A 14,688-nucleotide genomic window follows, 5' to 3' on the forward strand; every position below is an offset into this window, starting at 1 on the left:
GAACTGCTTTTGTTCTTGGACATACATGAAGTAATTATTGTTTAGAAAGAATAAAGAATGTGTGCAGAGGAATGGCTCAGTGACTAAATTACTTGCTGTTCAAGGGTAAATGTCTGAGTTTGAATTCCCAGAAGCCAAATGAGCACAGTAGTGCACGTCTGTAATCCCTGTGCTGCTATGGAAATATGGAGGCAGAGACAGGCAAACCTCCAAACAACCAAAGAGAGACCCTGTACGAAACAAATGGAGGGTGAGGACTGACATGTGGAGCAATTTTCCAACTTCCACAAGCACACTGTAGTGCATGCATGCCCACACATATATACACATATATGTTTACATGTCACACACATTCACAAACACAAAAATAAAGAATTTAAATGGATTAAATATGTAGAATATTTCTATGTTCATCTCTGGTTCACACTTTTAACCCAAATTATTATAGCATTTGGTTTTATTATATGAATACTAAAGTCAGCTTGAAAATCTGTATATTAAGTTTCAAGAATAATGAAAAGATGAATGGCTGAAAAATCTCCAGAATTTTCATGGGTACTCATTATGTGATATGAAGAACTCCATGTCTCCAACAGATCTAGTTAAAATTGAATCTAATTATAGACTTTGTAGCCTGTAAAAGTGTTAAGAATGTGCTTGAATAGATAATATCTTTCGGGAGCATCTGCCCTTTTGGTCTAGGCTGGGTAATTCTCATTTTATGGGAGGGATTCTCAGATACCTGGTCGAGAATCATTTATGAGTTGTCTGTGAGGGTATTTCTTTTTTTCTTTATTAAGACATTTTTTATTCATTTTACATACCAGTCACAAATTCCTCTCTCATCCTTCCTCCAGCTCCCACCACAACTCATTCCCCATTCCCTCCTCTGAAAAGGTAAGACCTCCCATGGGGAGTCAGCAAAGCCTGGTACATTCAGTTGAGGCAGGTTCAAGCCCTTCTCCCTGTATCAAGGCTCTGCAAGGTGTCCCACCATAGGTAAGGGGCTCTAAAAAGCCAGTTCATGAGCCAGGGATAGATCCTGATCTTACTGCCAGAGGGCCCCTTAAGCAGACCAAGCTACACAACTGTCTCGCTATGCAGAGGGCCTAGTCCAGTCCTATGGAGGCTCCGCAGCTGTTGGTCTAAAGTTCATGGGTTCCCACTAGCTTGGTTCGGTTGTCTCTGTAGGTTTCCCCATCATGATCTTGATGCTCCTTGCTCTTAGAATCTGTGGAGGTATTTCTAAGAAAGATTGTCAACATGGGGAAGCAAATGCCAACTCTCATTGTCTTTCCCTTTCTCTGCTTATCCCTTGTTCTCCTTTCCTACTACACAGGAGTTTGGACACCATTTTTGTCCCTCCTCTTTGGACATCAAAGGTACATGTCCTTAGGCCTTTGTCTTTATGTGTTGATTACTTGAGCTATCACTTTCATGGTTCTAATGATTGCAATTTGGAAGCCACACTACTCATTATCCTGGCTCCCCAGCTTACTGAAACCACACTATGAATTTTTCACCCTCCATAGTCATGTGGGGCACTTCTTTTAATAATAGGCACACCCATACATCTATATAGTTTCAGTTATACATCTCTATCATTTTATTTATATCTTCTGTGTCATTGAAGAACCATAACACATAGCCCCTGATGCTCCATTAGTGGTGTATGTATATCCTGTTCTATTATCGACACATGTATTTCCTGTTTGCTCTATATCAGCCCCATCACATAGCTCTTGCATCATTTTCCCCTAGAAATCTATTCACATGTATTCTGCTGTGAGACTGGCAGATTTACTGACCACTATGGGGGACTGGGAAGAGGACTCAGCCCCATGGGATCGCAGTGGAATAGCACAATTCTCTTCCATGCCTTAGCACCTTTCCGAATGACTTCCACTTTTCTCCTTATTTAGCATAGCTATTTATCTTCCCTCAGCCCTTAATTTCAGACTTACCCATTGAAGCTCACCCAAGAAAACCCAATTCTAGTTGCTCAGCAGATAACAGTTTTATTAATCCCATCTTAAAATGTAGTAAGAAGTGGTCTTTCCTTATTGTGTGTGTGTGTGTGTGTGTGTGTGTGTGTGTGTGTGTGTGTGTGTGTGTTGGGCAAAACAGAATGGAAAGTATCTTTCTCTATTACTCCTCATGTTACTGCCTTAAGACAGGTTCTTTCACCGAAGCGGAAGCTTTCTAGTTCTGCTTGACTGTCTGGCCAGTGAGTTTTCTAGATCCTCATGTCTCTTCTGCTCCATGCTGTGGGTATAGGCAGGTGTACTCATGCCAACTTTAAAGGTGGATGTTATATCTCCAGCCCAGGTTTCTCCCCGTCCACTTTATCTATCTTTCAGTCTTCCCCTTTTTCCCTCTCTCCTTTCCTATACCTTTACATACCCTACAGGATTGATGGGATAGAGACTAGTCTTCCTTTGAATCACATGTCTGGATTCTCTTTGGTGCCTGGGATACAGAGAAAAGCCTTAAAAGAGTTACACATAAGACAGCACAGCCAGAGGTCCAAGAGGAACTAAGTCTAAGACAAAGGGTAAATAGAAAAAACAGCGAATGTGCATCTTGTCTAACAGGATGCTGAGCCTTCTGTTCTATTTCTAACCCTCATTACTTGCGCAAATCTCAGTTCCTTCCTTGTCAGACTTCCCTTGCATTTGGCTGAACCCAGAAATCCAGATCTGCACATTACAAGTTGATGAGTCCAGACATTTGGTGGAAATTAGTTTACTCATCGCTCTGACTGGCTCTCTCTTTAATTCACAAGGCCAGTAAGCCCTGGAGCACTCAATCCATAGAAGTAATTTGGAGCCCGTTAAAGGGAAGCTAGCCTTGAGTTGGATCAGTTGTCATGGTGATATTGTGAGCCACTGAAATACCTGTACTTGACCATACTGTAGGGAAAAACATTTCCAAGGCTTAAAGTGAAACTTTTCATTGTTCTGTATAATTTTGTTCAATGTTCTATAAAAAGGGCAAAGGTATTGTGAGCTAAAAATATACCATAGCTTAAAATCAACTGTACCATGTAAATAATCTATGATTCAGACTAGAGTGACTAACCTATTTCTACATCAAGTATGTGTGTGTGTGTGTGTGTGTGTGTGTGTGTGTGTATGTGTGTGTGTGTGTGTGTGTGTGTGTTCGTAGACCCATATACCCGAGAAACAAAAGCACTGTATTTTCTTTTGTTTCAAAACATTTGAATATATAGTAACAAGATTATTTTAATCACAATTTTCTTTATTTGTTGCATACTTATTTATAGTTTCAAAGTGTTATATCATATTCCATCCACTCAGATGAGAGATGTGACTTTTGTTATTTGAGATTCAACAAACATGTTTGAGATCTTCCTTATTGAAGGTTGACCAGCCATGTAGAGATAAGCATCTTTTGAGGTAGCTTTTGCTTCCTATTGCCTGAAATTAACTCATGGAGTAGGTATGGTCTGTGGACAAAGTAGTCATCGTTTTCATTGCCCCTTGCACAGATCTAAGTGAATTCCTTGAAGATAGGAATCTCTTCTAAGACAACATTCTCATGTTCATGCGTGTAGCCATAGAAACCCTTTGCTTGATCTCTCAAATCCTTTGTTTAGTGATTACACTGAGATTCACCCATAGTTTATCTATTGCTGGCAAATACCCACCCCCCCACACACAATACATTTCTACTGAGATGACTCAAGTGCCAGGAGTTGGAACAAAGCAGGGTCTTCATTTCCCTCTTTCTTGTCTGATATTTTTTCATTGTTAGCTTAGGCTTTCTCACAGCAGGACAACATTGGGGCAATGGAGGCTCTGGGTTCTAGAAGTGCTTCAGGGATGGGCAATGCAACAAGTTCCTTTGATCTATCTCCAAAATCTGGACACAGCATCTTTCTGCTGGGCAAATAAGCCCACAGTCTTCCCATATTGAAGACAAGGAGACCTAGATGATGCTTCTAGGTCAATGATACATTCCCAAACTTGTGGTGAACTTTTTGTTCCATACTGCTTTTATCTGGTATCTATTTACAATGAATAAGATGTGTTTGAAGTACAGTTATCCTTGGGGCACAGCTCCTTTATTTCTGACAGAAGGTCCTTTTGTCATGGTGGAGAGTTATTCTTGTTTTAAGGTGTTTATGGTTATCACATGACCAGATCTTGTATCCTAAAACTAGAAAGGATCTCCCCACTTCCCAGATTTGGTATTGGTAGTAAGAGATGCCTTTGTTGTGCTGTGATGCAATAACTTCTTTTGAGAAACTAAATCATTTGTAGTTTTTCCCTTTCTCATTCAAATTTTCATTGGCTTCTGCTTCTCAATATATATAGAGTATTGACAGGTGAGTGTGTGAATGAGACAATAAGCAATATTAAAGGGATGTAAAGGGATATTAAAGGATGGTATTAGTTTTCAGTATTGCATGTCTGCCAAGATCAACATTGATGCTACTCTTTCCTGAAGGAGCATAAGCTTGCATGATCTCTTAAGAGTAACATGAAATAATTCAGATATGAGGTTCTCCAGGCATGGACTACCAAGCAATAGCAGATGGTTTTGTTTCTCTCCCATGACAAGAGTTTAAATGTCAGCTCATTGTGATAACGGAGTCGTTAATTCTTAGGTGGCAACCCCTCAGGCAGATCTCTTTAAAGTACTAATTTCTAAGGGAGTGCAAATCAGATATCAAATTGTACATTTCATAAAATTTCAATGAAACATCAAGCTACAGGCAGGACAGATGTTGCCCTTATGAAATGATTAGTGTAACACTTGCTAAAAGTTCATGACAGGGATATCACTTTATGTAATACACTTGTTAGGAGTGCTCAGAATTTCTAGCTGGTGAGCTCCTCAAGTGTTCCTATTTCTGAAATGGGGTCCTGGAACTTTTATTTTTAAAAACAAGCTTCTCAAGACACTGCAATCACAACAATATTTGAGTGCAGTTTACCTAGCATATACACACATGCATACACAGAAGCATATTTACCAAAAACAGTTTATATGAAGAGAGAGATGTAAAGGAACCAGGAATGTATAGGATGAGATACCAAGAGAGTTAAAGAACTGAGAACTTCCGTCTCCTGACTTCATTTTATTTGATATTCTCCATTGATACTTACTTTTCTATACCCAAAGTCTAGCCATAACTTTTTGTTTAAAACTTTTAATACTTTCTTGTTACATATGGACCATAACGTCCCACTGGGATCTTTCCCACCATTTTCTATATTTTATACTCTAGACATAAAAGAGTGCATGTCATTTGCTAGGCAAGTCTCATAGTCCTATACTTTTGCCTTGTTTTAATTTTCTGAAATGCTTGTTTCCTAATCTTGATTAAGAGATGGCCACATTTCAGTACTAAAATATGCCCAAAGTGATTGGCTTTTCCTGATATGTTTTTTTTTTTTGTGTGTGTGTGTGTGTGTGTGTGTGTTTTTTTTTTTTTCGAGACAGGGTTTCTCTGTAGTTTTGCACCTTTCCTGGAACTCACTTTGTAGACCAGGCTGGCCTCGAACTCACAGTGATCTGCCTGCCTCTGCCTCCCGAGTGCTGGGATTAAAGGTGTGCGCCACCACCGCCCGGCTCTGATATGTTTTAAAAGGAAAATATACATAAAAGTCAATACATTCAGAGTCTTTGAAAGAGAGAGAGGTGTAAATCTTGATGCCAATCCATCATCATTGGAAATTACTAGGAGACAAAGTTATTGAAAATGATATGGTTTGTAAGAATGACACTGAGACTTTTTTAAATTAATTGTTTTTTATTCATTTTATATAACCAACCACAGTTCTCTCTCACTCCCCTCCTCTTACTTCTTCCCCAACCCACCCCCATCTTCCCCAACCCACCCCCATCCACTCCTCAGGAGGGGTCAACAAGGTCTGGCAGGACCAACCCCCGACCCCTCCACCCCCTGCATAAAGGCTGAGCAAGGCATCCTACAATATGGAATGGGCTTCAAAAAGCTAGCTCATGCACCAGGGATAGATCATGGTCCCACTGCCAGGTGTCCCACAAACAGATCAGGATACAAAGCTGTTGCCCACATGCAGAGGTCCTAGTTCAGTCCCATGAAGGCTCCAAAGAAGAGCTAATACTAATACTGGTCAAATTGTTACAAACAGTAGAATCAGAAGGAACACTGCCAAACTCCTTTTATGAGGTTACAGTTACCCTCATACCCAAACCACACAATGATACAACAAAGAAAGAGAATTACAGATTACAGACCAATCTCCCTCATGAATATTGATACAAAAATACTCAATAAAATACTGGCAAAATGAATCCAAGAACACATAAAAAAAAAATCATCCACCATGATCAAGTAGGCTTCATCCCAGAGATGCAGAGATGGTTCAACTTAAACAAATCTATCAATGTAACCCACCATATAAACAAACTGAAAGAAATAAACCACACGATCATCTCATTAGATGCTGAAAAGGCCTTTGACAAAATCCAACAACTCTTTATGATAAAGGACACTGGGCCTTTTTTTTAAGGATAAAAATTCTCTTTTATCTTTTGGGGTAAAATGTGGCTCTGTATAACTAATATACATCACCTCGCCGCATTTTAAAGGTTATAAGAAGAAAATCAGGAATTTCCGTTTTCTCAGTCTCACTATATACATTGTGAGAAATTCAGAAGGAGTTTAAATTGTGTGGTGGAACCAAAGAAAATCTTCCTCCCAGGTGCTGCAGGCCTTGGGCTTGTGTTGCATTTACTTCATTCCACATCTGTCTCTCTGTCTTCTCGCCTGCGCATCTATCAGTCCTACCTACTTCCCATGTATGTTAAAGCAAATGCTTTACTTTTTTTTTATTCTTTCCTTCTTAACACATGTTAAAACCTTCTACCTTGGCACTGTAAGCACAAGTGTTTCTCTTTAATCAATAGTGCATAATGTCTGACCAGAATCTTAAAGTGCATGTGATTTGTTTCCTGTCAAAGACATGGTTAAGTTCAATAACGTTTGAACAAGCTTGTCTATTTCTATGATTTCTGGTTAGAGTCTTATATCACATCACACCTCTAGAAAGCAAAGCACTTTTTTTTTTTAAAAACTGCTGCTTGAAGAATTGCAGACATTTGATGAGAAAAGTTGTTTGTTACCATAGTGTTACTATTCATAAGAAGTCCGAGTAAATGAATTCTCAGCAACTCATATTTTTCACCTTTTGTGTAATGGCTGAAGATGATTTTCTTAACATAGCGTGTATTGGTAAATGATCACATCCTGTTATGTTGTACTCTGAGAGTGAGAAGGCCCCTGCTTGGTCTCCCTCAGATCCCCCTGTCCCAGATCTGGCTGACTCTGTCCCTTGGAGAGGAAAGAACAGCTATGACTATAAAAGCATCATATCCTGGAGAGCAGTTAGAAGATGAACCATTATCAGTAGACATCACTATTGTTTACCCCGAGCTTAAAACTGACTGCTCTGTAAACAGGAAGCTTGAAGACCATCCATGGAAAGAGAGTTCAGCCTGGAACTCCATGTGACTACTCATCCGCTGCATTCAGCTTCTGCTGGTTGTTTGTTTATTGCATGCTTAATAAGGTCACTAACCCATTCAAACCCCAAAGCACCGATATGATAGATCATTCTCTGAACTGTGCAAACACTTGATATAACTTATTTTCCTTTATGTACAAGTCAAAGAATGCTGCTTGACTTGAAGGGATAAGGAATAAGTGTTTAAAGTATGGTCCTTGAAGTTGCAGAAGATGAAGCTAGTATAGAAATATTCATGTCAAATATGAAAATGCCATTAAGTACTACAAAATTAATAATCATAAAAATTAAACACAGACAGTTAAAAATGGGGACCTGAGTTCAAATCTCCAGAACACATGGAAATGCTGAACAGACATGGTAATAACACACCTATGTGAGGAATGCTAAGCCAGGGGATCCCCAGAGCAAACTTGTTAGCTGGGCTAGTCATACTTGAGCTCTGGGTTCAATTGAGAGATCCTAACTCAAAGAATAAGGTGGAGAAAGTTTGAGGAAGACTCCCTACATCAACCTCAAGGTCCATATGCATTTACACACACATGAACATGCATGTATGCTCTCACACAGGCAAACATACATATTTACATACACATATGTACATAACACATACATACATATGCTAAAATAGATAAACTTAAAGGCTTCATTATGTTATTTTTGTACATGTGCATGATTATACTTTGGTCTCATTTATTCTCTCCTCCCCACTGCCATCCCTTGTGCCCACTCTTCCCAGCAATATAGATGGATTCTGAGTAGAAAATATCATACTTATCAAGGCAGTCAATCTCTCCTAAGACGTGGAGGGATCTGTAGCTTCTGATTTCTCTGTAGATTAATGCTTCTTCATTTCATAAGAGGACCCATACTGTGTTCTGATCTCATCATTTTTGACCAATTAGCCCTCTTGAGTAAATCTGCTCTTTGACATTCTAGTTGACTGCCATACTCCTAGGGATCATTAAGATGTAATTGGCCACATGTCACTAGACCCTTGAGGAAAGCTACAGAGAGAAGCATTTCAGGCAGCCCACAAATCAAATTTCTGTGGCCTTGAGGATGGTTTATCAGGTGTCCCTGTACCACATAACCCTTGTGCCAAACTGCTTCAAAATAAGACTCTTAAAATCTATCCTTAAGGACTTTATCCTTCCTTAACATATAGTATTTTATTCCTCCATGATTAATATAACTTTCCATCTCTGGAACCAAGGTGAGCTATGAAAATGCTATTACTGAAGCTAAGGGGAAAACTTGCTGAAGCATGTAAGGTTGCAATTCAATCTATCTCAGAATAAACAAGGGGAAATCTCCTGATAACGCTCTTGTACCAGCTCCCAGTGGAGTCAAAATGTAAGATGAGTGCAGCTACACAGTGTTTTTATATCTTAGCCAGAAACACCACACTACTGTTCTTGGCATATCAATAGGAAGAAATCTCAGAGCTGCACATACACAAGATAGATTTTGAGGTATGGTTGTTATAAAGTAACCTTTAACTTCAGGAAAGTATTATTAGTTAATAAAAATCAATAAATTAAAATATGCTGCAAAGAGGAAAAATGACTATTAGTCCTTATTTAGAGTTTAGTTTGGGCTCTATAAATAAGAACAAGGGAATTAAAATCTTTTGAATTTTTACTCTGCATTTTTACTTTGGGACTTAGTTCCCTTTTTAACTTACACAATACCCTTGGAAATTATTCATTATTTCTTATTTAATGTGTAATAAATCAGACCAGGAGAAGCTGAATAACTAGTGTATTTAGTTAGAACTGTTGAGAATGAGATTTCAAATGAAGTTTACTTGTATCTACTGTAGTTGTTTGTGGTGGTATTGTGTTCCTCCAAATATTGTGCACCCTAATAGACTTACCTGGGGTCAGAGAACAGGACAGCCACAATATTAAACATAGAGGATAGGCAGTGGTAGCACACGCCTTTAATCCTAGCTTTCCAGAGGCAGATATCCATCTGTTGAAGGATACAGCCAAGCATGGTGACTCACCCCTTTAATCCCAGAAAACGAGCCTTTAATCCAAGGGAGTGATGGTAGAAAGGAAAGATATATAAGGCGTGAAGACCAGAAACTAGAAGCATTTGACTGGTTAGGCTTTCAGGCTTCTAGCAGCAGTTCAGCTGAGTTTCATTCTGGATGAGGACTCAGAGGCTTCCAGTCTGAGGAAACAAGACCAGCTGAGGAACTGGCGAGGTGAGGTAGCTGTGGCTTGTTCTGCTTCTCTGATCTTCCAGCATTCACCCCAATAACTGGTCTCAGGTTTGATTTTATTAATAAGACCTTCTAAGATTCATGCTACAGTTTGTTTGACCAAACTTGAAAATACAAAAAGCAATATAAAGTAAAACAATATAAGGAACATGGTGTGGGCTTGAAGTGCTGGCCCAAGTTATATTATGTTGGCTTGCTCACGTGTATTAACACCCCTGAAAACATTGGTGATCATGCATTCACCTGTTCTTTGTAGATGATAAAGTCACATTTACTTTCTCTGATTTGCTACAAAACATGGAATTTTGAGTTTTGATTTTGTTCTAAGACCAGTGGAATGTGAGAGCCTAGAAATTCAACACTGACTTTTATTATTTTATTTCCTTAAGTGTTAAAGTTCAGGAGAGAGAAGAAATGAAATGTGTGTGTGTGTGTGTGTGTGTGTGTGTGTGTGTGTGTGTGTGCGTTTGTGTGTGTGTGTGCGTGTTTGTGTGTGTGTGTGTTTGTGTGTGTGTGTGTCTGTCTGTTTGTCTTTCTCTGTGTTAATGGAATAGATTCTAGATTAGGGAGCAGACATGGAGAAAGATGCGAATTCCTGGTACAAGCTATAGATATGCAGAATGGACAGGATATGATGTTGATGGATTATTTAAGTGAAGGAATGATGAAGAGTGTATTATTTAACTTTACATCACTGTGACAAGTATCAGGAAAAAATTAAAGAAAGATTTATTCTTCACTCCTACAAGGTCCATGGTAAGTTGGCTCCATTGTAGTGGAGTTGAAGTTATATAAACTACGTTTATTACTGAATTTTACTGTTCTTCACCTTTTTGAGATGTGCTTTGTGTGGGCTTCCACATGTTTTTTAGGATGAACCATCATGAAATATTTTGTAGTGAATTTGTTTGTTAAGCCTCTGACAGTAGGAGCAAGCATGTTTTATGCTTCTTGGAACCCACCAGTAACTAGAAACGTGTTATGATGGGGAGAATTCAATGTTGTGGTTGAAAAGACAAGAGATGGTATCCAGCTACAGTGCCTTAACTTTTGTTTGACTTCTAGCTATCAATGTTGGTAAGTGTACTTCACTATTTTTATATTATGATAATATATATTTTAACACAGTGGCTATGAAATTTAAACAAGAAAAGATCAGCAAAAGCCTAACATTTCTTGGTCTGTGCTGAAATCCTCATTAGATATCAGTGTCCCTTCCCTAAGCATGGGTCTATGGACAGACTCAAATATGTATTTGTCTAATAAATGAATGCCATGATCTTTAGGCTATCATTTACCATGAGTTCCTAATAGGTTTTGCATTTGGAGTCAAAAGGACACCCTATCAACCCTTCCCAATTAGGTGTTAAATAGTTGTATAGTGTCACAGATCACAAAATCATACTTAATGCTTGTTGGTATTATCAATCAGTACAGCTGAACACAAGCTCACGTAATATAATTGAGCCAGATTAATTGTAATAACTGAAATGTGAACATTAGCATTCGTGGAAATGGGAATAAAATTGTTCCCATCATAAGTTAAATTACTGCTGCTGTTCATAAATTTTAAAACAGATGACTCTGAATCTCCACCTGCACCTTTTAAAATGATTCTTCTGTCTTCCCATTATTCCTTTAATAGGCATTTAGGCAAAATTTAATCTAAGCCTGTGCTTAGAACAAAGCTAGAAGGTTGTGGAGGAATAGCTTTCTTATTGAACTTCTCGTGCAACTAATAATAAACCCTAAGTAAGAAAGCAGAGGATCTCAAAATCCTGTCTTCCTCAAATATTGTCAAATATGGTGTTTTATATGACCTTTAAAATTTTTATTTTTATGTATTTTTTCTTTTGCTTTTGGGATTATAATGTAATTACATCATTTCTCCTTCCCTTTCTTCCCTCGAAAACTTTCTACATACCCCTTCTTGTTCTCTTTCAAATTCATGGCCTCTTTTTCATTTATTGTTTTTACATACATATATGTGTATGTGTATATATATATATATTTTTTTTTTCCCAAGTACAATCTGCTCAGTCTGTATAATGTTACTTTTATGTATGCTTTCAGTGCTGACCATTTGTACTGGATAACTAGTGTGTCCTGCCCTGAGAAAGACTATTTCTCCTGCTCCCAGTATTCCTGAGTTGTCTGTGTTTCTTTGTGTAGGGTTAAGGCCTCATGGTCTTTCCTCATCTACTTTGGCATGCTTATTGATGTTTTCCTAGTTGAGCTCTTATTTAGGTAGCCATGTTGGTGAGACTTTATGAATTTAGCATCTGACATTCTTAGGACACACAGTTTCAGCAAACTTCCTGATCCTGTGGCTCTTACAATATTTCTGCACTCTTTACCATAATGTTCTCTGAGTCTTAGATGTAGGGAGTTCTTTTGTAGGTATATTTTTAACTGGTTGTGATATGTGTTTTATATGTAGCAAAAGATGGCATAAAACTGTGTAAAACCTGGTACCATGCCTTCTAAATAGGTAAGCAGTCTATAGAATGTATCCATAGAACTTCTAAAGGTTATATACCAAGTGTTAGAAAGATACAGTGATCATATCTTATCATTTCCCAGGACACTGTACTGAGCTGAAGTAATCATTACTATCCCCTTTATTCTAAAAAGATCTCATTTGGACAAAAATAATGTGGACTTAACAGGTTGTATATGATTCTTTTTACCATCTCAATTTGTCTCTGTCAATTTAAGTCTTAAAATAAGCATATATGTTAGAGCCCAAGGATGGAAGTGCAATAGTATAACTACTTCAGTATGAAAAAACCAAAAGGTAGACATTCCAAACAAGGCATATTCTACAGTAGTTAGGTATAACCTTTAAAAAAATGTAAACTCACAAATTGAAAAGGTTTATGGAAAACAAACTATTTTTTGTGTTTCTATTCATTATATTTTAGTATTTCCTTGCTGAGAAATTTCCAAGAGGCGGAAGATAAATTACCATCCTTTGCTGAGTTTTAGAAATCTGACCTTGTGATGCAACAACTGTGAACACATTTTGAAACAGAAAATGGGGTTGTTGTTTTAAAGGAAATCACTTTTTTTTTTCTGGTGAGAGGAAGTAAAGAGCTCTCTGCTTTCCAAAGAAGATAGGATGATAAAAATCTCTAAAGTTAAGAAAGACTTGCAAGGAGTGGTTAAAAATTAATCAAGGAATGGAGACTCCAAACAGAGGAAGAGGCTTGGGGGAGTCAGGGCATGGAGGTCCTTTCCAACAGGGATTTGCTTCTTGTTTATAAGACAATGGAGATAGAATCTCTCTGCTCTGGTAACAATATATGTGCCTTGTTGTAAATGTCTCTGCTTATTGTGACTGACGTATTTGTAAAGAACTGGAATGAAAATGGCCTCTGGCTGATGTGAATGGTGGTAGGATGAGAGGTTCCAAGGTGGTTGTAAGGCTGAAGTTAATGAAGATCTGTAGCTGCTGGGAAGGGCTGAGCCCAGGGAGGGGTTGTCCTTGCTGGTTGGAGCAGAAGTTTGAATCAGCAAAACCCATATTTCTGACCTTACAGAAAGACCCATACTGAAGTTCAAATACGTCCTTGGAAATATCAGAGTTATATTTAATAGGAACTGGTATTCGATGAATTTTGAAATTGAAAATGTACCAGCACATGCTCAGAAAGAAGTCTTAAATGTTGGCTGGTATTTCACTAAGTCTAAGTCAGACTGTCTATGCCCAATTGATAATTTGCATAAATGCAAAGGTGCCCCCCTCCCACCCGTGAAGCCAGCAATTCCCAAAGAGTTTCTGCGTAATTATATCTTTTAGTATTTTATTTTTAGCGTGTATTTATTTTCCAATGTAATGAGTTTTATTTTGATTTCTATATGCACATCTAACATGAGTTTTGATCTGAGTTATTGCTCAGGTTTATCATCCCATGACTGAGTCTTCTCACACAGGACTTCATACAGCACTCAGTTCTTTATAACGCACACCCATGAAACCCACCTCCCCATAACTCACATACTACGACAATGCACTGAAGACTAGGAATGTGGAGAGATTTAACACTACTTGAATGTTTTAAACTGCTTGACTCTTGGAATTTTCCACCGTTGTAGTCATTTCTACAAATTTTGATGCTGTTTCTTTCAATTTCTTCTCTCTTTCTCTCTCTCCCCCCTCTCCTCTCTCTGTCCATATACATATAGAACTATATATGTATGTATATCTATAGTTCTTCCTCTACCTCTTCTATGCTCAAGTGTAAAAACAAGTACCTTCTGTATTTTCTTCTTACAGAATCCCAGATCTTGCTACTTCTTTCACAGGCTTAGTTTTGGCCCTTTGTGTGAATCTAACCTTTAAAGCCACCCCACACTAATTAAATACTTAGATCTTGTGCCTTACTTCTCCATTACTTTCTGGGTGAGGTGAATATTTTATTTTACATTTTTAATTGTATTTCTCAATTTTGTTACCCACTCACAGATATTTTACATTTCCTATAGCAGGCAGTTAAATAATTCATACTCTATTTTATTAAATAGCCCATTATAATAAAGAGTTATTGAAAGGAGAACCATTTTCATTTAATCTCTAGTAGTTATTCAAGTTTGGAGTAAGTCTGAGCGTTCTGATTATATTTTAAAATTCAAAGCAATATTCATCTACCAGTGATATTGAGCTATATTTTAGACAACAGAGAAAGTTTGGGTCAGTAATTAAGCAGCAGAATTGCAGAAAATCTATGAGATTCCTAACAGCCTCATGCTTGCCTTTTAAAGCCCAGAGTAGCTGGACTCTGGCACTCCAACTTTAATGTACTTATTGTCCTATTTTGTCTGTTTGTTTTGTTTTTATCAATTTGATATGAGCTAGAGTTATCTGAGAAGAGAAAACTAAATTGAGAAAGTGCCTCCATCAGATTGCCAATA

The sequence above is a fragment of the Peromyscus californicus genome, unplaced genomic scaffold (genome assembly GCF_007827085.1).
Source record: "Peromyscus californicus insignis strain IS unplaced genomic scaffold, ASM782708v3 Scaffold_3__1_contigs__length_106647218, whole genome shotgun sequence".
NCBI classification, from domain to species: Eukaryota; Metazoa; Chordata; class Mammalia; order Rodentia; family Cricetidae; genus Peromyscus; species Peromyscus californicus.